The sequence below is a fragment of the Protopterus annectens genome, chromosome 13.part0 (genome assembly GCF_019279795.1).
Source record: "Protopterus annectens isolate FY-2018-M chromosome 13.part0, PAN1.0, whole genome shotgun sequence".
Classification (NCBI taxonomy): domain Eukaryota; kingdom Metazoa; phylum Chordata; order Ceratodontiformes; family Protopteridae; genus Protopterus; species Protopterus annectens.
This window is the reverse complement of record NC_056747.1, coordinates 408,419,625-408,442,474: the sequence shown is the minus strand read 5'-3', so window position 1 is coordinate 408,442,474 and position 22,850 is coordinate 408,419,625.

Below are 22,850 nucleotides of genomic sequence, written 5' to 3'. Positions count from 1 at the left end.
GTAATCACTCTGTTATTATTTTATTCTCTTGGAGCTTTTCTCCCCGGGCCTCCGCTGAAAATGGGCATATATCCAGACGGACTTTCCTGGTCAACAAATGTAAAATAAAATAAAATAAATACATTTTACTTTTTTCTCAGACCAGCCAATATAATATACATGAAAAGTATAAACTATGCAGTACTGATATAATTATTCTGGGGAAAAAGTATAATAACCTGTTTTTAGAAAACTGTGAATGACAAAAGGAATTCAAGGTATAAACGTTCCCTTGTATTTGCAATTAAAAACACACACTGAGTCTACTTTGAGAAGATTACCAAAATCTCATCCACAAACCCTATTGTAATATGTCAGGCATTTTGAAGATATAGCCATGTAACACTAGGGACCAAAATAGGTCATGATGTCTTAGAATCTGACTGGATATACACTTCATAAGATATATTGATAATAAACACATAAATATCATTTTTTTCAGAAAAAAAAACAAATACAGTATATTAAAATCAGAAATATATGTGCTATTATAACATCACAACTAAAATAACATTTGTGTTGCTAAATGTGGTGCTTTGTAGTATTGAAACAAAATAATTTATTTGAAGTGTGAATTGTCGCTTAAACATTTAAGGTACAACTGTTTTTTTTTTCTTGTAACTAAAAGATTATACTATGTAAAACTCTGAAACTGTTACAAGGATATATTTCCCAGAAACTTTCTCTGAAATGTAAAGGTATCTCATTTTACCCTGTCTAATGGGGACCCAAGTCTGAGAGTTTATAAAATTCTATCAGATTCTGTTCAAAGAAAACACACGTATAATTTTTTTCTCTGGGAGTTAAATGCACTCTTCATCAAAATTATAAATATGCTGTACTTTTATGACATTAGAATTAGACACAGTACTTATTGATACTTAAAAGCACGTTTGCACCATTGTAATTGTTGATACTGAATAAGGGAAGTGGTGGTGGTATTTGTTACAACTCAGTGATGCACTTTTTATTGAATACAACTTGTTGAAACTGTAAATCTCCAGAATCATTGCATCAGGGAAACACCCCCCATACTGATATGATGACCTCATAGTTGTTTATATTAGTATATGCTATGCAAAGGCTCTTGCCTACATGGATTGTGGAGCAAGGGATCTGCACCACAGAAAGCAAGGTTTTCTATTGTATATAATGGTTCAGATGCACTGTTTTAATGGATTATATTTAGTGAAAAGTTTGTTGTTGAATGTTGGTAAAACTAGTGCTGCTACCAAGTATCACATAAATGGATTCCAGGCTATACTAACTCCCCTTTACTGTTCTCTTATTCAGACTGTAATGATTCATTCTGTAAGTATAATGATAAACAACTCTCCCACCTTTAAAGACCCCGGAATTTTATAGCTAAAAGAACCCAAGGTTTTAAAAATACTTTTATTTTGGTAGAATAAAATGCAATCCTTTTTGTGTGGCCTATAGGCTCCTGTCTAAGTGGGCAAGGTGATGTGTGGCTTGTCTTTCAAACTATGTCAAAGCCTGATTACTGTGACCTGTTCATCTTAGGAAAAAAATACTCTTTCATTAATATCCATTCTAAAAACATACATCTGTACCAAAATATCAAATAGTCTTGGTTCAAGGAAAAATTCATCTTGCAGTACCTTCCTTCCCAATGGAACAAGTTTCCTCTAAATATTAAACCCTAGCAACAGTCATACTTCAATTAGATGAATGGATGTGATCTTGAAAATTCATTCAATGAGTCACTGGCCACAAGACCAAACGAAACATTATCACATGTCAGTCCTCCCTGTTCCTTCTCTGTTTTTCTTTCCCTCCCTTTATTCCAACTTATTCCTATTTGCATTCCCTCTACACAAACCAAATTGAAACTGTTTTATCTATACCTTCCAAACTAACTCTACCTCTTACTGTCATCATCTGAATGATTAAATCTCCTTCAAGGGTTCTCTTGTGCGGCATTTTAGACAAAACCTCCAATTGCTGACATACTCCTGGCTTTGTATAAACCTATGAAGCTACGCAATGATCAACTGATTACAAATAAAACAAAATTACTGGGTACTGCGACTCGGCACATACAAATCTAATCTGCAGTTAGTTGCACCCTTGCCTTTGTAAGTAAAAGTATATCTAAAGTAGAAGGAAAGATGATTATGAATATATATAATATATATTCCAAAAATACTACAAATGCTAAAATATTTCAGACACAGCACTGTATAAGAGGATTTAAACAACCTGATGATCAAATGTGATGTGATACACAAGCAGTCAAATCACACTTTCAGTGACAGAAGTCAATGCAGTGGGGACTTGTTCTGCTACTTATAATAAATGGGGGATGCAGGAGCATAGTTTCCTGTATGAGGGTGTTGGGTCTATTTTTAAAATAATTATTTTCAAAATTTTTCTAATGCTACTCCCATCATTTCTTCTTTGACAGCATTCAGAAATATTCACCTAATTAACAGGGCTCCATCATATAACTCAGGGGGAAAAATACAGGACAAAATGGTCCTTAGAAAGTAATAACCTGTAAACTTCAAAACAAACATATACATATTACTTTTAGTCAGTGTAGTAAACACACTATAGAACAAAATCATGCATGCAGTGTACTGTTACAACATTAGTGTTAAAAACAACATTTACTTGTTTCTAAGAGTGAAGTCTTCAACCGTACATGCAACAGCACAAATAAGGACTCTTCATTCAGAAATTCAGGATGTAGCTATTTCTTTGTCATTGCAAGTAAACACTCAGCATATGTGCTGCTTATAGATACATTTTAAAATATATTGGTTAGAAAATGTTGCCATAAGCCATTCCAGCCATTTATGTGATAGTGGAAATTACACAACTTTTAATAATTTAACATCTCAAACACTGCCTATAGTTTTAGAAGTTGCCCTGCCCCCACCCCAGCAGGCCATCTGCCTGTTTATTTTGGCCTTTAGCCATATATATGTAGTGCTAAAGGCCAAAATAAACAGGCAGATGGCCTGCTGGGGTGGGGGCAGGGCAACTTCTAAAACTATAGGTAGTGTTTGAGATGTTAAATTATTAAAAGTTGTGTAATTTCCACTATTCTAGTGTTTTGTTCAATGTTTCATTTAACAGCACATTTATTTATAATCCACAAAAGTTCTTAAATCATGAAAAGTAGCAACTCTTTCAAATATACACACATACACACACACACACACACACACACATACATACGTATATATATATATATATATATATATATATATATATATATATATATATATATATATACATACACACACACACACATACAAATATTTCAGGCATAGGCTATCATTATTAAAGTGGTAAGCTACCTCATTTCTTAATCCGCTAAAAGTCATACTTTCATCACTTAATGTTTATAAAAATGTAATTTAAAATGACCCAATTACGTTGGCTATTTTTTTCTGGGTAAAAGCTGCAGTTCAGTTGCGCAGCACCAATCCAGTTATTCCAACTTCAAACTCTGCTACTACCTCCAGTTTTGGGTCTGCTGGTAGGGAATGAAGGGCAAGTGGAGATTAGCTTGTACCGAGTACTATACCTTGGTTTAGGGACCATCAACATGGTACGAAGGGGAAATAGAGAGCAGCTTCCTGGGAAGCAGAGTTAAGAAGCTCCTGTAACATCATCCACACTGCTTACCTGTCCTTTTTTCTTAATCATAATCCTCCACGCATTGTGAAGTACCTATATAAGCTGGTCCAGCAATGAGGAGTACTTTGGTTATGTGCCCACTTTGGGTCACCTGGTCATGCTGCCCCCTTCAAGACCAGCAGCTGGTTCAAGCCCTAGTCACTGCCAGGGAATGAAAAGCAAACTGCCATATCAGCACACTCCCCTCCTCCCAAAGGATAGGCATGCTCACCCTCTCCACCTGTGCTGTTGTGTTGTCAAGTTCCTGAGCCATTACCTGAACTCGGGTCACCTGTGATGCAGTCAAGGCTTTATCCTTCTACTTCACTAGTGTAGACAACATTACATAGTTAATGCTAATGATAAATAACTGCAATCAGCAAGACTTGTAAGAGTTTTACCAAGTTTTGTGGAATATGCATAAATAACATAGAAAATGGAGTCTACTGAACTGATGCCATTTAAATGCAAATTAAATAAATAGTGGTTAAGGAGGTTAGGGACTCTTTGATAAATGTGATAACCAGTACCAGTTGCACAGTCCCAAGAAATATTCCATGTTAAATTACTTTTACTTGTTTATTTCCTTTGTTAATTAGATAAATTAACTAATTTACCAATTCACTAGCTAGCAAATGAGTCTGGTGGAAAGCCCCATATTATTGAATTTATTAAGCAAGTTTTGGTGGCTAACCTCGTCCAAAGCACTGGAGAAATCTACAAAATATCTACTTGAAATTATTTGTTCAAAGCTGCCATAACATACTGGTAAAAGAACAGATTACAAGAAATTGTTAAACATTTACTTGCAAAGGTGTGTTGTACTGATAAGATATTTTCCTAGGGCTTCAAATAACAGCTTGTCTAGTTGGAGTTCTTCTGTTATTTTACCAATACAAGATATTGATATTGGCCTGTAATTCATAAATTGCATTTTTTTCACCTTTGTTCTTATATAAAGGCCTAATAAGTGCAGTTTTCCAATCACCATGAAAATGGTATCCCTGAATCCCTGAAAAACTTTCAGAAAAGATATTCAAATAGCTCTAACAATAAGTGTTTAAGCACTTTTAAACCCTTGTTGTAAATACTAACTCTGCTAGTGTTGTTTTTTTTTTTAATATTCAGGGCATCTGTCTAATGCTAGGATACCTGATCAATCATTATCACAGCTTAAAGCATTAGTCTGGAAATCAAAAGAGTCAGAAGATACACATTCTGAGCCAATAATTTTTGGAAAGCATTAATTAAAAGCATTGATTTTTTTCCCCCTGAGTTATGTAACATTTATTATCACCGTACAAGAAGTAAAGTACTTTTACTTTCATGTTATTTCCCATTGTTGATAAAATGTAAACATTTGTCTTACTGTCACTAAATGTTGAAACCAAATTTTCTTTAAACCTTTTGATCAGTTTTAACAGACCTATTAACGCTTGTATATAATGAATTGTTCATTTTTGTATGAGCTGAATTATTAGTTAAACTTTACCTTTACCTAGCTTATTACCCTGTCCTTCACTGTGCAGATGATATTGTACTATTCCGCACAGACAACTCAGTGCCCAACCTCCAGACAGACCTTCAAGGAGATTTCCTAGCCATAATCCGCAGGATCTTCAACAAAGGCCTACTTTTCAACTTCAACAAAAACAAAACTATGAATATTTTTTCACTGAACCACCACACTGTAACCCACAAACTAAACTTTGTTGTACAGATCACTGCTTCTCTGTTATAGGTCAAAACTTTTGGGAAAGTATTCAAACCACAAATAAAAGACATCTCATCTTACCAAAAATATAGGTCTCAATTAAAGGCCCAGCTCCCTTCATCAGTGTCTGAGTAGCACTCCTACTTCCCCATATGGCAGGTTCTAGTACACCAATCTTAGTTTCTCATTCACATAATCTTTCATTTAATTCTCCTTCCAGCTACTCATGACCTCTGTCTAACATTCTTTACTCCCCTCAAATATCCTGTCATTCTCACTTAGACAACACATAGGTGTGATTATCACAGACGCCTCACTTTCTATATGAGGCTTGTCTTGATTTTTGTAAACAATGCACACACACACACACACACACACACACACACACACACACACACACACACACACACACACATATATATATATATATATATATATATATATATATATATTACAATTGTAGATATTCTTTACATTTTGTTAGCTGATAATGGTATTCTACAGATGTGTATTTTTATTATCCACTTGCTGTCTCCCTCTAAATGTCATTCTGATTTTCTTTGTATTCCCAGGCTGAGACTGAAATTGATCACTTATAAAGTCCTTCCTCTCTCTCTCTCTCTCTCTCTATGCATATGTATGTATGTATGTATGTATATATATATATATATATATATATATATATATATAAGATTCTTAGAATAACAGAATATAACGCAACCCACCTGTTGGGGCTTCTAGCTGTAGCTATAGTTTTCTTTTCTGAATCTACATTATTTCTAAGTAGTTCTGTATAAAAGATGTTTAGACATATTCAGAATATAATTCCAATTAACCTGAGCTATAAAAGTCTAAAGGACAATGACAGATGTCTTCGGGCTGCCCAAGTTACATCAGCATTCAAAGACCAAGTAAAAGAACTGCTCATGATTTTTGCAGCAGGGTCTGGTTTGAATTTGTTGGAGCAATTTTGATGAAAAAAATGTTATTTAAAAACTCCCTCCCCTTGATTCCTTCCCAGCCCCACACAGCTTCAGGCTGCTCTCCCTGGCGTCCATGCTCACCTGTTCCTGACCTCCCCAAATTGTTCCTTTCCAGGTACCCTGGACATGACTATTCACTGTGTGGGCTGATGGTTCCCTTGACACGAGTATTATGCATCTCATTTAGTTGGAGTCATAGCACACTCAAGCCAACTCCTGAACTGTCTTCTGCATTGATGTTGAATTGCAGAACACTGAGATCTGCTGTGGTCTTAGTTGCTTCATGCTGATTTAACAATGACAGTTCAAGCGAGTCAGGCAAAAGAAATGTCATGCTGACACAACAAAGCTGAAATATTTTGAAATATGCAAGTGTGTAAATGTGAGAAATATTGATACAACAGAAAAACAGACATGTATAAGAATAATAATGACATTTATTTATTTTTATTTATTTACATTTGCTTACTGGGAAAGTCCAACTGGGCCAGAAGCCTATTGTCAATTGAAGACCAGGGAGAAAAGCTCCACAGAAATATAAGCAAAATACAATCATTAGATAGCACAATAGTATACATATAGTAAGCTGCAGAATACACATCATCTAGTTAGTCTATACAAAGTAGTATTCAATACAATTTTCTGGTAGATACAGTTTCAAAAAGAAAAACATACAACCATTTCAGTGAAGGTCACTGTGAGAAGAATAAAATTAGTACTGTGTACATATTAAATAATAGTTATGAACAAATGAGATTTCCTGTATATATATATATATATATATATATATATATATATATATATATCTCTATATACATATATATATATATATATATACATATATATATATATTTTTGAGTAGTAATAGAGGAGAGGGAGAAAATGAGATGAGTGCAAGGGAGCCCGCAGGATTTTTTGCAGGGGGGTGCAAACCCAAGCCCCACCCACACTGCCCCACCCCCTCTGCTGCTCCGCCCACTCAGCCCCACCCCCCACCCCTGCCCACGCAGCCATTCCAGTTTGCCAATACTTGGCTATTTTTCCTCCTTTGTCATAGACACTGTTCAAATCTCTGTGTGCATACTGTTTTATGCTTTACTTCTACAATGATTATAGATATTTGGATTTCATTTACAACTTTTATTTCAAATTTTATAGCACAAACACTGATAGACATTTACTAAACCTAAACAAAGCAATAGTCTTACAATGAAAGGAGACTTAGCATTAAAACTTCTCTACCTTTCAAACCCACACTCACCAAAACAACATTGAAACCCGCATTCAAAGAAAATGCATCTGGCCAGTGGCAGGCTAAGTTTACCTTTGGGCTGTTTTCAAATCATAGACTCTTTGCACACATTTCTATAACCATGCAAAAGTTATTTGATTCACCTCCCTGACTGTATTAATTATACTATATAATAATTGAATTATATCCCTTGTATAATACAGCACCACTTGTTAGAGTGTGTTTTAAATTTATAGTTCTGAACATTTTTCCTTTAAGCAATGAAACAAATCATATGAACCAATAATGACAACCTGCCCAATTCAGAACATTTCAGCCATAAAGGGCCACTCTACTCAAACTTCTGTCATACAATCCACCAATATCAATCAATATGCAGAATCTTTGCAGAAGTAACTCATCTGAATAATTCCACATTAAAGAGATCTGAAACCAGTGAAGAGGTTGTTGCTAGAAAGCAACTTTATATTTCAGTGTTTCATCTACAAATTCACTGCCTGCTGCCCTTGAAAAATAAATTGCTTACGTTATATTAAAAAAATGGTAAGCTGGTATATTGCAATAGGGAATGGGTGGCAAGCTGAAAAACAAGTTAATAGTTATTAGGCATCTCATCCAAAGGAGGACATACACCCCCTTAAAATATCTACATGTTGTAGGAGTAGAACCTACAGCCCTCTGTATCAAGATGCAAGTATGCTACCTGCTGTGCTGCTTTAAAAATTCCATACCACAATAGTGATACTATTTGCTAAACAAAACAGTTGCACATTTTAAGTAGGCTTAGCATGAACAGCAGTAAAACAAACAGTTGCACATTTTAAGTAGGCTTAGCATGAACAGCAGTAAAACTCTCTTCCCCTGAAGCTCACAATTCCTTGAAAATGCACTTGAAAATAAATTCCACCTGCTAACTCTAGGACATTTCACTCTCTTTAACACACACCTCAACCTCTAAGTGCAAGAAATCTGGACAAAGCCTAAAGTAAATAGGAGCAGATTATAAATATTGCTCTCATGAACTTAGAACATTGCTAGAATAACAGGATTTATGTTGGTATGCATTTTTCTAAAGGATATGACATCTAAAACTCAAATGTCTGTCATTATTTAATAACTTCAATGCTTTTTAGGAGGAATATGGGGCAAAATCTGGACATTCTCCAAAAACCTGGACAGCTGAGGGGTATGCTTTCTCCTCCTTATACATACATACATACATACATACAGACACACATACACATCATACCTCTCAATCTGTTAACACAAGAAATCTGGACAAAGACTGTTATAATGTTGGGGATAAAGGCCCAAAACTAGGGACACATTAGACAGTTGCTAGAATAAAAGGATTTGTTAGAATTGAATTTTCTGAATAATATGAAGTCTGAAACTGAAATGCATGTCATTATTTATTAACAACTATATTCAGATATAGTTGGTTGTCTCAGTACTCACCATGGCTTGCATTTTCTCCTCTCTTGAAAGGCCCACTCTGCTTAACTTGTGTATTATTTCCTCAGTCACTTCACCGTGGGTTGCAAGGCAGCTTCATCACTAGTGTGTGCGCAAAACATAATGCCTTCAATGAGTCTTGCAAGAAATCACATCCAATCATCATGGCACAAAGGTTCTACTGAAGATGCTTCCAATTTTTCTTATACACGAACATGACAGAAGCCAGAAACAGCTGTTATTCTGCAGCTAGATGCAGCAGTAGCAAAACAAATTGCAAAGAACCAAAATAAATTTGGAACCAATTGTATCTGCCAGTATTTACTGTGCAACCCATGACATTCCTCTCTGTGGAAAAGAAAGCTCTGGTGGAAATTTGTGTTACTTGTTAGATTTTCGTATTGAAGCTGGTGGGACAATACTGGAACAGCACAGTGAAACAGCTGCAGAAAATGCTTGGTACACATCCCATAGGGTGCAACATGAGCTGTTGGCAGAATAAGAACACGTACTTTAAAAGAAGATTGTTTGTGCAGCAAACAGTGCAGTTGGATTTAGTGTATTGGCAGATGAAACTGCAGATATCTTAGACACTGAGCAGTTGTCATTGGGCATTTGGTTTGGATGATTGTATTCGAGAAGAGTTTGCGGTTTTTGTTCCCGTTGTTGTGAGAGATGCACAGTCTGTATCAAATGTCATTGTCAGTGAATGCATAAAGTGTGATCTAGACCTGGAAATTTTACTCAGACATGCTATGATGGCTGCTCCATAATGGCAAGCATCCAGAATGGTGGTCAGGCAAAGATTTGTGAAAAGTATCCAAAAACAGCCTTTATCCACTGCGCATCTCACAGACTAAACCTTGTAGTCAATGATCTGAATGATGTTCCTGAAATATGTAGTGCTGTTGGTGTTATCAAGATTATTACTTTTGTCCATGACAGTCCAAAACGACGAGCATTGGTACCAAATATACCTCTTCTGTGTGAGACATGATGGACCGAGAAATATAAATCCATTCATGTGTTTAGTCAGAACTTTGAGAAAATATTTGACTTTCTTCAGAAGAGCACTGCTGGTGAAACCAGACAAAATGCACATATATTACTCAATGCTTGCTCTTCATGCACTTTTCTTATTTTCTCTTCATTATTGCAAATTACTCATCAGTTCTTGAGCCTGTTGCCCAGATGTTTCAGTCTGTTCAACTTGATATTGTAGAGGCTCAACAACACATCAACAGACTCATTGAAATATTCAAGGAGCACTGTAACCATGCTGAAGAACACTTTAGGAATGACATTCTCAGTAAGGCAAGATCACTAGTAGATAAATTTAGTATTGAGTTGGTGTTGCCAAGGATTTGCAGTCGACACACCGAGCAAACACAGTAGGCGTGGATTTTGACAGTTATTACAGAACAAGTATTTCTATTCCCTATCTTGACTCATTAGTTTCTTCACTGACGTCTCGCTTTTCCACCATTAACACTGCTCAGTGCAACTTATTTTATCTGCATCTTAAAAATGATGCAAAACCTACAACGTGAAGAATTCTGAAAACGAATTGCCGTCAGTAATGAACTATATCATATTGCTACTATATCTGAATGATTGCTTCTTGTCTGATGCATTGACTTTGAAGTTATAAGACAACCTAAAGAATCCAATGGGCTACTACTACCTTTGTAGTCAATATCTTGCAGATCTTCTATCAATGATGTTACTGAACAAAAACAAACAAAACAGTGTCAGGTATGGGATAAAAAAAAAAAAAAAAAACATTTTCTGATGTGTTTCAGCTACACCAATGATTAACACATGCATCATGCTAACCTGGACAACAACAAAAAATAAATACATAAAACTAGTTGATTTTTGCTTGTGTACATGTTTATGCAAAGAAAACTTAATACTGCAGTAAGCACCATTGTACCTCTCAACTGAACAGATTTTCGCAGAATGTCCAGATTTTTGCCTCAAATTTTTTGTGTTCTTCCTAAAATCTGTACTTTTCTGGCAAATAGCTGAGGACTGAAGTCATTAAATAATGATAAACATTTGAGTTGAAGAGTACACATCCTTCAGAAATTTCATGGTAATGCAAAACCTATTATTCTATCAACTTTCTAAGTTTGTAAGAACAATATTTAAAATCTGTCCCTAGTTGTTCCCCCATCATTTTAGGCTTTGTCCAGATTTTTTGCTCTAAGAGGTTGAGACTGAGGTATGAATTATGGATAGGAATATATGTTTTATGCACAGTCTTCACAGTTTCGCTTAAAATGTCAATGAACCTCACGTGAACTTGTTTATATTCTCCTGCTTTGACAATCTGGCTAGTGTTTTTTTAGTTTTCCTTTCTTGTCTTATCTTTAGTACATCTTCAACATTATCTCTACTAAACATACTGTATGAACAATCATATGTTACTACCTACTATACTTTTAATTGTATGTCTAAACCATTATGCTTATGTAAATATCTTATGCAATCATATATCTGCTATATTTTATAACTGTGTAAACCACAATGCTCACATAATATCTTATGTATAGTATGTTAGCAATTGTTCTGGAGCTTTTCTCCCTGGGCCTCTGCTGAAAATGGACAGCTTTGTCCAGTCAGACCTCCTTGATAAACAAATGTAAAATAAAAAAACAAATCTGACCTTTATGTGGATTCAAAAAAAAGAAAAGTACATCATGTAACAGAAACCAAACAATGGCTCTCTGAATTTACTATACTATTCTGTAACTGAATGCACATTACTTAATGTTAACTGATAAAACAGTTAAATAAAAATACAGTATGACAGGGGAAGAAGATAATGCTTTATGATTTGTAAACTGCTCATAACTTGTCACAATCCTTGAAGGGTATAAAACACCTCTTTCTAACCTTTAGAGTCTGGAAAAAAGCTTTTCTCGATAAGCAGCAATAAAGACTCCAGCATATAATAAAATGCATACACACCAGAACATAACAGTTAAACATACTGTGCATGTCTCTCTGCATATCTGTAAATTAGTAAGCCATGTCTTTTTAAACCTGTAGTAAATGTTATGTTCTCCATGATAACGTTATATATGTAGTTCTTTGCATACTCTCACCTTAGTAAACATCCTGTAGTGATAAGAACACTGTCTCTTTGGGAGTTACTTTGCAATATCAAAACTACTTGCAGAAGACAATGTTAATCCATCCTGAATGCGACCAATACAACACTTTATTAAAATATCTATTAATCTACTAAGAAAGCAGATTTCTGCCTCAAAGTAAGAAGTAATTAAAAACAGTTAATAACAACAACAACAACTCCCCCTCTTTGGTCTGACGTCCTGTGATTTGTAATGCTAGCTACTCTCCAAAAATATTTGTTTGGGACTTCCTTATCAATTAAGGTAGATCAGCAGCAAAATCAGCACTCCTTGAAGATGTGACAACAATGCAAACAGCACAACATAATTCTCCTGATAAGTACTGCAAAATATTCTATTTGCCATTTCCTATTTAACCATCTGCATATGGGCAGAAGCTGGAACACAGAGGTGAAGCAATCAGTACCTTTATTTGGCCAAGATGGGTTTTACAATGCACCTACTGGAGCTTCACCTTCAACAGGGTCAGGCAACAACTACTAAATAAACAAAACCCTATGTTTAATAAAATAAACAGATCTAACGTCACCACATTTCATATTTTGAAAGTTTACTATTACAAATACTAACCCATCTCTAAACTTGAGTACAGCGTGGTATTCTAAGAAAATAAAATCTAAAATTTATCACATCAGGACAAAGTCCAATAAAAAGTGTTCCAAATTTCAAACCAAATTATTTATACGTAGCACAATTGAAGTTAGACACTCCCAATCCCACAGTGTCTGAAAACTTTTAAACTTAGGGTGCATACATACTTTAAATAAAAATACTAATAACTACATGCAAACATTTGAAATATGCACAGATAGAAAACAGTAGCACAACTCAATCTGGTGCAGGCTTGTATTTCAGCAGACCGCAAAACGTTCAGGTGTACATCATAACACTCCAGCTGGAACTAATTGTTAATAGTTGTTGTGGTACAGCTCTCTAACAAGGGGTGGACACAGGAGCAGAGCAGAAGTACTACATACTACTACAGAAATAATGGGTGACGTCTAACAGGCCAAAATTAATTCAGACAGCAGTTATACCTTCGGTAAGGCCACCTCCAGGCAGACAATAGTTAACATGGATGCAGATGCCACTCTGTCCCTAATGGGTGATAATTAGAAGTTATGTACCTACCATAACGTTCCATGTTAGTTGTCTTCTCTCGCCTTCTTTCTTGCTGGATGGGTTCGGAGCCGATCCTCGGCTCCGACTCGGCACTTGCTTTAGCTCGAGAACTCCTTTTACCAGCTCGAGGCAACCCTATATCCCATGATGCAAGGCGGAACTACCTCAGATCTCGTTTGGCAGCTAACTTACCCTGCTAAAGGTTATCCTAACCAAATTAGGAACAAAGTTTCCTAAAAGAAGTCCTCATAACAAAGATCCAGAGGAAACAAACTATTAGGAACTCTTCAAGATCTGTCCAGGCCAGGGGGAAGGAGGGAGCGCAGAAAGAAGGCGAGAAGACAACTAACATGGAACGTTATGGTAAGTACATAACTTCTAAATATTAAGTTGTCAATCTCGCCTTCATTCTTGCTGGATGGGACCGTCCTAGCACCTGAATCCCGGGTGGCTCAACGGAACAGACTCTTGAGAACTGTGGAACCAAAACTGGCCCTATCTCTGGAGGCCAAATCCAACTTGTAATGAGAAACAAAGGTATGAGGCGTGGCCCAAGTAGCTGCTGCACAAATGGTATCAATGGGAAGTCTATCCTGAAAAGCTGCAGAAGTGGATAGACTCCTGGTGGAGTGTGCTTTTGGCTTAGAAGATAGTTGTTTGCCTCTGAGAGAGTACACATAGGAAATGGTGGAAGTCAACCATCTGGATAAGGTCACTTTAGAAACTGGAAGACCTAACCTGTTTTCTGCATAAGAGACAAACAATTGGTCCGATTTTCTAATTTGTTTAGTCCTATGCAAGTAGTACCTGAGCTGACGATGGACATCCAAAAATGCAATTTCTGTTCAGCTCTGTCGGAATAGTTAGGGAAAAAGACTGGTAGATCTATAGATTGGTTAATATTGGTTTGAGATACAACCTTGGGGAGAAAAGAAGGGTTAGTTCTTAACGATACCCTGTCCTTATGAAAACCAAATAAGGTGAATGAATACAGAGAGCTTGAATCTGGAAACCCTTCTTGCAGAAGTGACAGCCAGTAAAATATAGTCTTCCACGTCAATAACTTCAAAGAACATGAAGCAGACGGTTCAAGGAGGTAGTATCAAGGATGCCAACATTAAGTTTAGATCCCATTGCGGAGGAGGATGCTTTATAGGTGGCTTTAGGAGAAAAACTCCTCTCAAAAGGCCTTGCATAATCTATGAGACATGATGTTATTGTCATGCAAGCCAACATGATACTTGGAAATAGCAGCCAGTTGTACTTTGACTGTAGATGACGAGGATCCCGAATGAAAAACATCCGCTAGGAAATCTAAAACAGAATGTACGGGAGCAGTAAAAGGATCAATATTTCTGGAGTTTGCCCAAATCGAAAATCGTCGCCACTTGCTAGCATAAATAGTCCTAGTGGACGACTTCAAAGAAGACACTATAATGTCTCTGACTGAGTCAGAAATCATTGGTAGCCTGGCTAGGGAAGGAAGTGGAGCAACCAAGCAGTGAGGTTGAGAGAATGAATGGCCCGGTGCTGCTGACCCGACTGGTGGATCAAAAGATCCGGAACTGGGTCCAGATGCCAGGGCTGCACCAGAAGGTGACGATGCAGAGACGGAAACCAAATTTGTCGAGGCCAAAAGGGAGCAATGAGGATCGATTTGGCTCTCAAAACGGTGGCTTTCTGAATGACTTGTGGAATCAATGGAAAGGGAGGAAAAGCATAAAGAAGTCCCCGAGGCCAATCCTGGGTTAGAGAGTCTCTCAGGGGTTGGCCTGGAAGGGAAATAGAGTGAAATAGTCTGGGCACTTGTTGTTTTGAGGGTAGCAAAAGATCGCAACAAGGAGTGCCCCACTTCAGAAAAATCTGATCCACTACAGATTGATTGAGAGACCACTCGTGAGGCATCAGAATAGATCTGCTTAGCCTGTCCGCCAATAGGTTGGACCTGCCGGGATGTGCGTTGCTATCAGAAACCGCTGAGAAGAGATCGCCCATTGCCAAAGTCTGAGAGCTTCGACATAAGGGATAGGACCTGGTTCCGCCCTGTTTGTTGATGTACCAGACCACGGACATGTTGTCCGTCTGTACTGCAATAGTCCCCGTGGGAAGAAAGTCGTCGAGGGCTTGCAACGTTAAAAGCACTGCTCTCATCTCCAGGACATTTATGTGCAGATGGTATTCTATGGGTTGCCACGTCCCGTGGACCATCCTGCCCTGATAATGCCCCCCCCCACCCGATCAGAGAGGCATCCGTGGTGACTGTGGCAACTGGAGGGGGAACAAAGGGTCGGCCCTGATGAAGAAGAGGGGAAGATATCCACCAGCCCAGATGAGCCCTGCACGACTGTGTCACTAAGATCTCATGTCTCATCGGAAGATTGTGATACCACCACTGCGTGAAAAGCATCCACTGCAGGAGACGCATATGAAAGCGAGCCAGTGGTAGAAGAACAATGGCCGCAGCCATTAGACCTAGAACTTTCAGGACAAACCTGGCTTTGATCTTTTTGCTTTGTAACAGAAGCCGAACAAATTTTTGGATGTCCAGAATTCTTTGATCTGTTAGTCTGGCTAACATTTTGACGGTATTTAACTCTGCGCCTATAAAGGTGATAGATTGGCAAGGCAGCAGAGAAGATTTTACGAAATTTACTGAAATTCCCAGATTCTTGCAAAGCTGAAGGGTGTAGTCTCTGGACTGAAGAAGCTGACACTTGGTGGTGGCGGAGAGGAGCCAGTCGTCCAAATAAGGAAACACCTGGAATCCTAGACGTCTCAGGTGAGCTGTGACCACTGCCATGCATTTGGTAAACACTCTGGGGGCTGAAGTGAGGCCAAAGGGCAGGGCTCTGAATTGGTAATGACTGGTCCCTAGCCAAAAGCGGAGAAACCTCCTGGAGCGCCTGTGAATCTTTATGTGATAGTACGCATCCTGAAGGTCTATCGAGCACATCCAGTTGTCCTTGCCCAGAAAGGGCAGAATGGACTGAAGCGTGACCATCCGGAATCTTGCCTTTTTGACAAATCTGTTCAGATTGCTGAGGTCTAATATTGGTCTCCACTCTCCCGTCCTTTTGGGGACCAAAAAGACTCTTGAGTAGACGCCAGATCCTAGTTGGTCTGCCGGCACGGTCTGGACGGCTCTTTTTTCTAGGAGTTTTGAAACCTCCTGTTTTGCCAAATCCCTTTGACCGGGTGAGATGTCTGGAAGGGATTGTAGAGGTACGGAAACCTTACGAAGGGGATCTTGTAACCCCCGGATATAATCGACTGTACCCACTTCTCTTGGGATAGAGATTGCCAGGCTACTGGGTACAGTGAAATCCTTCCCCCGACTGCCTCCAAGGGTGGACAGTCGGGCAACACCTCAGGGATGCTGAAAGGGCTTCTCAGGAAGAGACTCCCTGTTGCCCTGGTTCTGAGGACCCCCCCTGCCTCTAGGGCGGCGTCTATTGTTACCCCTCTGCCTCTGGGGGTAAACTGACCACGTGTGTCCGGTGTAGCTCCTTGGGCTTTACGGAACCACATCTTCCCCCCTTTCTGACCCTTGGGATATGGTCTAGAAGGAGTGGAAAATTGGACTCCAACGGCAGAAAGTCTTACCGTCCTGCTCACACCTGGTCAAGGTATCCTTCACTTGAGGTCCGAACAAAGCCGAACCATCAAAGGGGGTATTAGTGAAGGACACCTTAAAGGGGTCCGCAAAATTACACAGCCGCATCCAGGCTTGGCGTCTAAGAGCAACTCCTGTGCCTGCGGCCCTGCTCGCTCCATCGGCCGCGTAAGATATGAGCCGCATGGAGGAGTTAGATATGGAATTCAGGATAGCAAGCTGTGAGGCAATCTTTTCCTGAGCCCCAGCAGCAGAAGGATCCTGGACTACTTCACCCAGTTCCTTGAGAATATCTCATTGAAGCCTGGTGAAGTGACAAAGGTAATTCAGCGAACGCATAGCAAAGGTCGCTGAAGAAAACATCCGCTTTCCATACCTGTCCATGGTCCTAGAGTCCTTGTTAGGAGGATGGACAGGTACTGAAGGATCCGCCAGTTCCTTCTTAGTGGCCGCCGCCATCACCATAGCATCCACAGAGACACCTTTGGAAAGGAACTGTTTATCCGAGGGCGTAATGAACTTGGATGGTCTTCTGGGGACAGGTTCCACAGAATCTGGAGCTGCCCACGCCTTCCGAGCCACTACCTGCATGAGTGGGTCGAAAGGCGGAGACACCCAGGAGGTGGAGGGTCGGGATCCAAAGCCTCCAGGTATACCGACTCATCCTCGGAGGGGTCAATGGAGGGCCAATTCCCCTCTGTTTGAGGAGCTCAAGGATGTCTGAAAGGAGACATCCTCAGAGGGGACCATGGGGAACCCTCCGACTCATCTAAGTCGGTATCAGATGTAGTAGACTCAGGGGAGTCTGTGTGTTTCCTCTTACATGTCCTCTTCCGAGGGGGTTCCCCTGCAGGGTCAGGAGAAACCTCGGAAGAGGAGGAAATTCCCAGTGGGGAAACCTGGGGCGATGGATCCCTGGGCCTGAGAGCAAGAGGCTGGCAAGAGGCATCTGCAGGCACTGATGAGGGAGGAGCTAGAGGGATGGACCGTTGACCCAGGCTCAGAGGCCAGGACACTCCTCATCACCTCAAAGGCTCCTCTCCCCGGGAGACCAGAACATACCCGCTCCGAAGAGACAGGAGTGGTCCGCTCCAAGGAGAGAGAAGGCCCCCAGGCCGATGTCGGCGCCGACCTTACCAAAGCGAAGCCCGAGAGGGAGAGCGGGTCGGACAAGGGTCCGATGCCACTAGCCCCTCGGAGCCGACAGTGGAAACCGACGACCGGATCCCTCCAAGGAAGGTCTCAAGGAGGAGATCGGAGCCGAGGACACGGGCGAAGGATGTATCGGCTCCGCATCAAACAGTCGCTGTCCCAAAGCTCGGCTCCGAACTCTGGTGTGGAGTCGGAGGAGGAAGTTCAAGAATTGGGGCTATAGCCGAAGTCTGAGACGGGCTATGGAGCATTTGGGCCAGTGCCTGAGACTTCAACAGCCTGCTTACCACCCTCTCCAAGTCGTGGTCAGACAGCCTGGAAGATCTCAAGATCGGCTCCGATGGCTCGCTCCGACAAAGAGGAGATCCCGGAGCCGAGTGGATACTCATAATAGAGGGGACCGAGATCTCTTACGGTCGAAGCCATCGGAGCCGAAGTCCTCGAACTCCAGATGGAGCCGAGGATTTCGCCCGATGCTGGATAAAGTGTCGGCTCCAGCCGGAGCCGACAAGGCCACAGTAGTCAGGGTATCGGAGCCAGCCGGCACCGAACCCACTACTCGAGTAGAAGTAGTATCGACTCCAGCCGGAGCCGATATCGGCTCCGACGGAGCCGGAGCCACCGGAGGAGGCTTGGACACTGTAGCCTGAGCCTTCGGTGGCTTAAGAGGTTTTCCTGACCCTGATTTAGGAGGAGAACCTTCAGGTTTAAGTAAACCTCGGAGGATGAGTTTGTTCCTCCTTTCCTACACTAACACTAACAGGGAAAAATAAACCCCTAACTACACTTTTTCTTATTTGACTAAGAAAAAACTTACCTCAGCTGGCAAAGGAGACCTCTTTCGCTAAGCGGCAAACGAGATCTGAGGTAGTTCCGCCTTGCATCATGGGATATAGGGTTGCCTCGAGCTGGTAAAAGGAGTTCTCGAGCTAAAGCAAGTGCCGAGTCGGAGCCGAGGATCGGCTCCGAACCCATCCAGCAAGAATGAAGGCGAGATTGACAACTTAACATCAGCCCCATAAAAAAAAGTAAAACAGACAGTATCGTTCTCTCAGAACATGCAACACAAATGTGCAACAGGCAACTAGGACACAACTCTGTTCTAGTTTCAATTGTTAAAACATATACAAGGCTCCAGAGAGCACCCCTACATTACCAGGCTATAATTCATACCACAACCTTTGTCCACCTAACCTGGACCGAAACACTAAAGGTGGAGGTGTGTCCATATTCATTAAGGATATCCACACCTCCAGGCAAGTTGCTCAGCATAATGCATCCGAGATTATCCAAATGCAGCTAACTTTGGGCAAGATCGCAATCCAAATTGTAGCTTGCTACAGATTCCCCACCATGCCCCAGCATTCCCACTCCTCATTTCTTGATACACCGGAAAATATTAGGGCACAACATAACACCCTAATAATGGGCGATTTCAACTACCCCACCATTAACTGGGAAAACTACCCATGTACCAACTTATTTTGCTCAACGTTTTCTGGAATTCATAAATTCCAACGCCTTGGATCAAATTATCCACACCCCCACTAGGGGCAGCAATATCCTAGACCTGGTCATTACCAACATGGGCATCCTGTGTTCCACACCAGAGGTCAGTTCATCATTGGTCAGATCCAACCACAAGCTAATCACCCTAGACATCCACATCCCACCCCCACCCCCTATTAGGTAAACCACCATAAAAGATTTCTCCAAAGCCAACTTCTCTCTTCTTAAGTCAGAAGTGGCAAACTTCACGGCACCCATGCAGACAGACAATAGAGGTACGACTGCTGAATCCTACACAAATGCACTTTGTAAGCACTGACACGAGTGCATGGATCATGCAATTCTAACAGAACCAAGATGCTATCCTCCAAAAGGAAGCCAATATGGTGGTGACCTGCCATAAACAAACTCTACAACAGAAGAAAGAAACTGTTGCAAAAGAGTAAACTCCCTGGTCAGCCTCAGGAAAAAGCTGAGATCCCTCATCAAATTCTCCAAAGCTCATTACGAAAACAAAATCGCCACTGATTCTAAAGACAGCCTCAAAGCATTCTATAGCTATGTCAAGAATCTCAATGGCAACACTCAGATCTGCTCGCAGTTACAGCACAATGGCACTATATGTACAGAACCTACTGATATTGACAATATCCTGGAAGATAGGTTCAGTGGTAACTTTACCCCCCTCTCACCCCCTAAAGGGCCCATCTCTATACCGGAAGAATGCAAAGTTCCTGTAATCATGGCTGCACAGGTAAAAACCACACTCTCCAAAGCCAAGAACACAACATCCATGGGACCTGACAACATCCCAGGCTGCGTTCTACATGAACTACAGAATGAACTGGCACCCCACCCAAGTACCATGTTCAATCATAGCCTTACCTCAGGCTTTGTGCCCACTGAATGGCACACAGTGACAGTCATCTCACTCCACAAAGGGGGAGCCACCATGGACCCCAGGAACTACCGCCCCATTAGCCTGGTCTGCAAGGCTATGGAATGTATCATCACGGAACTTGTAAGCAATGACATTGGTAATCTCCAGACTCTGGACACTACTAAGTTTAGGTTTGTAAAAGTTAGATCATGTCTCCTAAACCTGATAGACTTCTTTGAAGCAGTTACCAAAGCTGTAGATGAGGGTAAGGTGGTCCACACAGCCTATCTAGATCTCACCATCTCCTACTCCACAACTAATATAACTACATCAGATGTTGCCAAACCTGGGGTGTACGTTATAAACTGAAGCCATTTGGTGTAGCTTTGATAGAATGGTCCAAGACTGACTGAATTAATATCAAAGTACTGTGCAAATACATTGACCATCTGCTCACATGACCTAATGAGTGGAGAAATATGCTTTGACAAAAGCAATAGAATGTACATGCTCAGCAAGTGGCAATTGACAACAATATACACTACAGACATTAAACAATGAAATACTGAATAACAAAGGTAGGCAAAGGGGGAGGTGAAAAAGAAGAAGCAGCAGCAAAGAGAGAGGGAAGAGTAAGCAAGAGGAGGAAAAAAATTCAAGCAGGAAGCCAAAAGAGTGGAAGGTAAAGGTTAACAACTGCAGATGCCTTGGGAATAAAATAAGAATCCTGCAGACACTGGCAGATTAAGAGCGAGAGGGCAGCAGCTGCCATGACTAACCAGATGCTGGGTTGAATCTAGAAGTACACAGGCCTCAGGCACAGCGCACATTTACATTTGTATTATGCAGGTACCTAGGTCATTAAAACTGAGAGGAGTATTCTATTAGAGACCTTAGAGTGAGAAAGAAATAAGCTATATTTAGCACAGGAGCCCAGGACAAAAACAGAAGGAACAAAACACACTTGTCCTGCTTTTATTGAAGACAACACTTTTTTTGTTCTTTACAATAAAAATCCCTGGTGCCTTGGTTCTCTAGTCTTCTTGGGAAAAAAACTCACAATCACTACAACCCATTTAAATAGTTAACATAATTAATTAAATCAATTTTTTTCATATTCTTAAAATAATAGTACTCAAATTATATAAAACAACTCCAATTTACTTTTACATTTAAACCATAAGGTTTATAAGTCCTATATTTTAAAATAAAATAACTTTCTTACTTCAATACCTAAGTTTTAATGTTACATCCATTAATTCACATTATGTTAAGAGTCTTATATCCGTTTTACCACCAAGTTATTTATGCAACCTCAATGGATAGCATTCAATAGCATATATATATATATATATATATCGATAGCATTCATAGGTTTCGATAACATATGCACCTGGCTCCTGACAGAAGCTACAAATTCCAACCAAAAAAGTCTTTGACATTTGACACCACAAAGAGATTAGCTAACAGCCATTCTATATCCATATTTAATCCCTTGGAAACCCTTATTCATAATAACATGTGGCATCGGCATGAGTGACACACTTACCTTTCACTTCTACGTTCATGTGCACAGTCCAAACGTCCTCGAATTCAAATCTCCAGTAGGCGCGAAAGAAAATTATGTGAACCATTAGTCGCAAACAGACACGGAAGACGAAAACAGGTCGCAAACACCTATTGCGTCTGTGCGACTGCACGGGATGCAAAGGGCGTTCTTAAAGAGGAACGCCCTTTAAAAAAAAAACTTTTTTTTAATTTAAATTAATTTCTCGGCTAGCCGGTTCCAGGAGGGTGCAAGTGCACCCCCTTGCACCTGCCTGCGGGCGCCCTTGGATGAGTGGACAGTGTGTTGAGAGTTATAGATATCTTCTCAGTCAGGTTTGGCACAGGAACAATGCCAGTTCTTGGATAGATGTTCAAATAGTAGTTGTTTGAAATTGGTAGATACAGGTATGTTTTGGAGAGTGTGGGGTAGAGAGTTCCATAATTTGGCTATTTGATTTGAGAATAGGGCTTTATCGTGAGTGTTAGTTTTGTTTACTGTGAGAAAGTTTCTGTCTGCAGATCTTAGACTTTGTGGGCATGAGTAGGTAACAAGAAGTTCCTTGAGGGATGGGCAACTATCAGGATGGAAGATGATATTGTGTGTGAATTTAATTTGATAGAGATGGAGAATGCCAATTTAATTTACGTAGAGCAATACAATGGTGGGTTTGGTGGGGAAGGTTGGCTGTGAAGTGGGTTATTTTGTTGTAGCAACTTTCCAATTTGGTTGTCTGATTTTTCTTAAGTTGGTAAGGAGGGGGAAAGCATTTA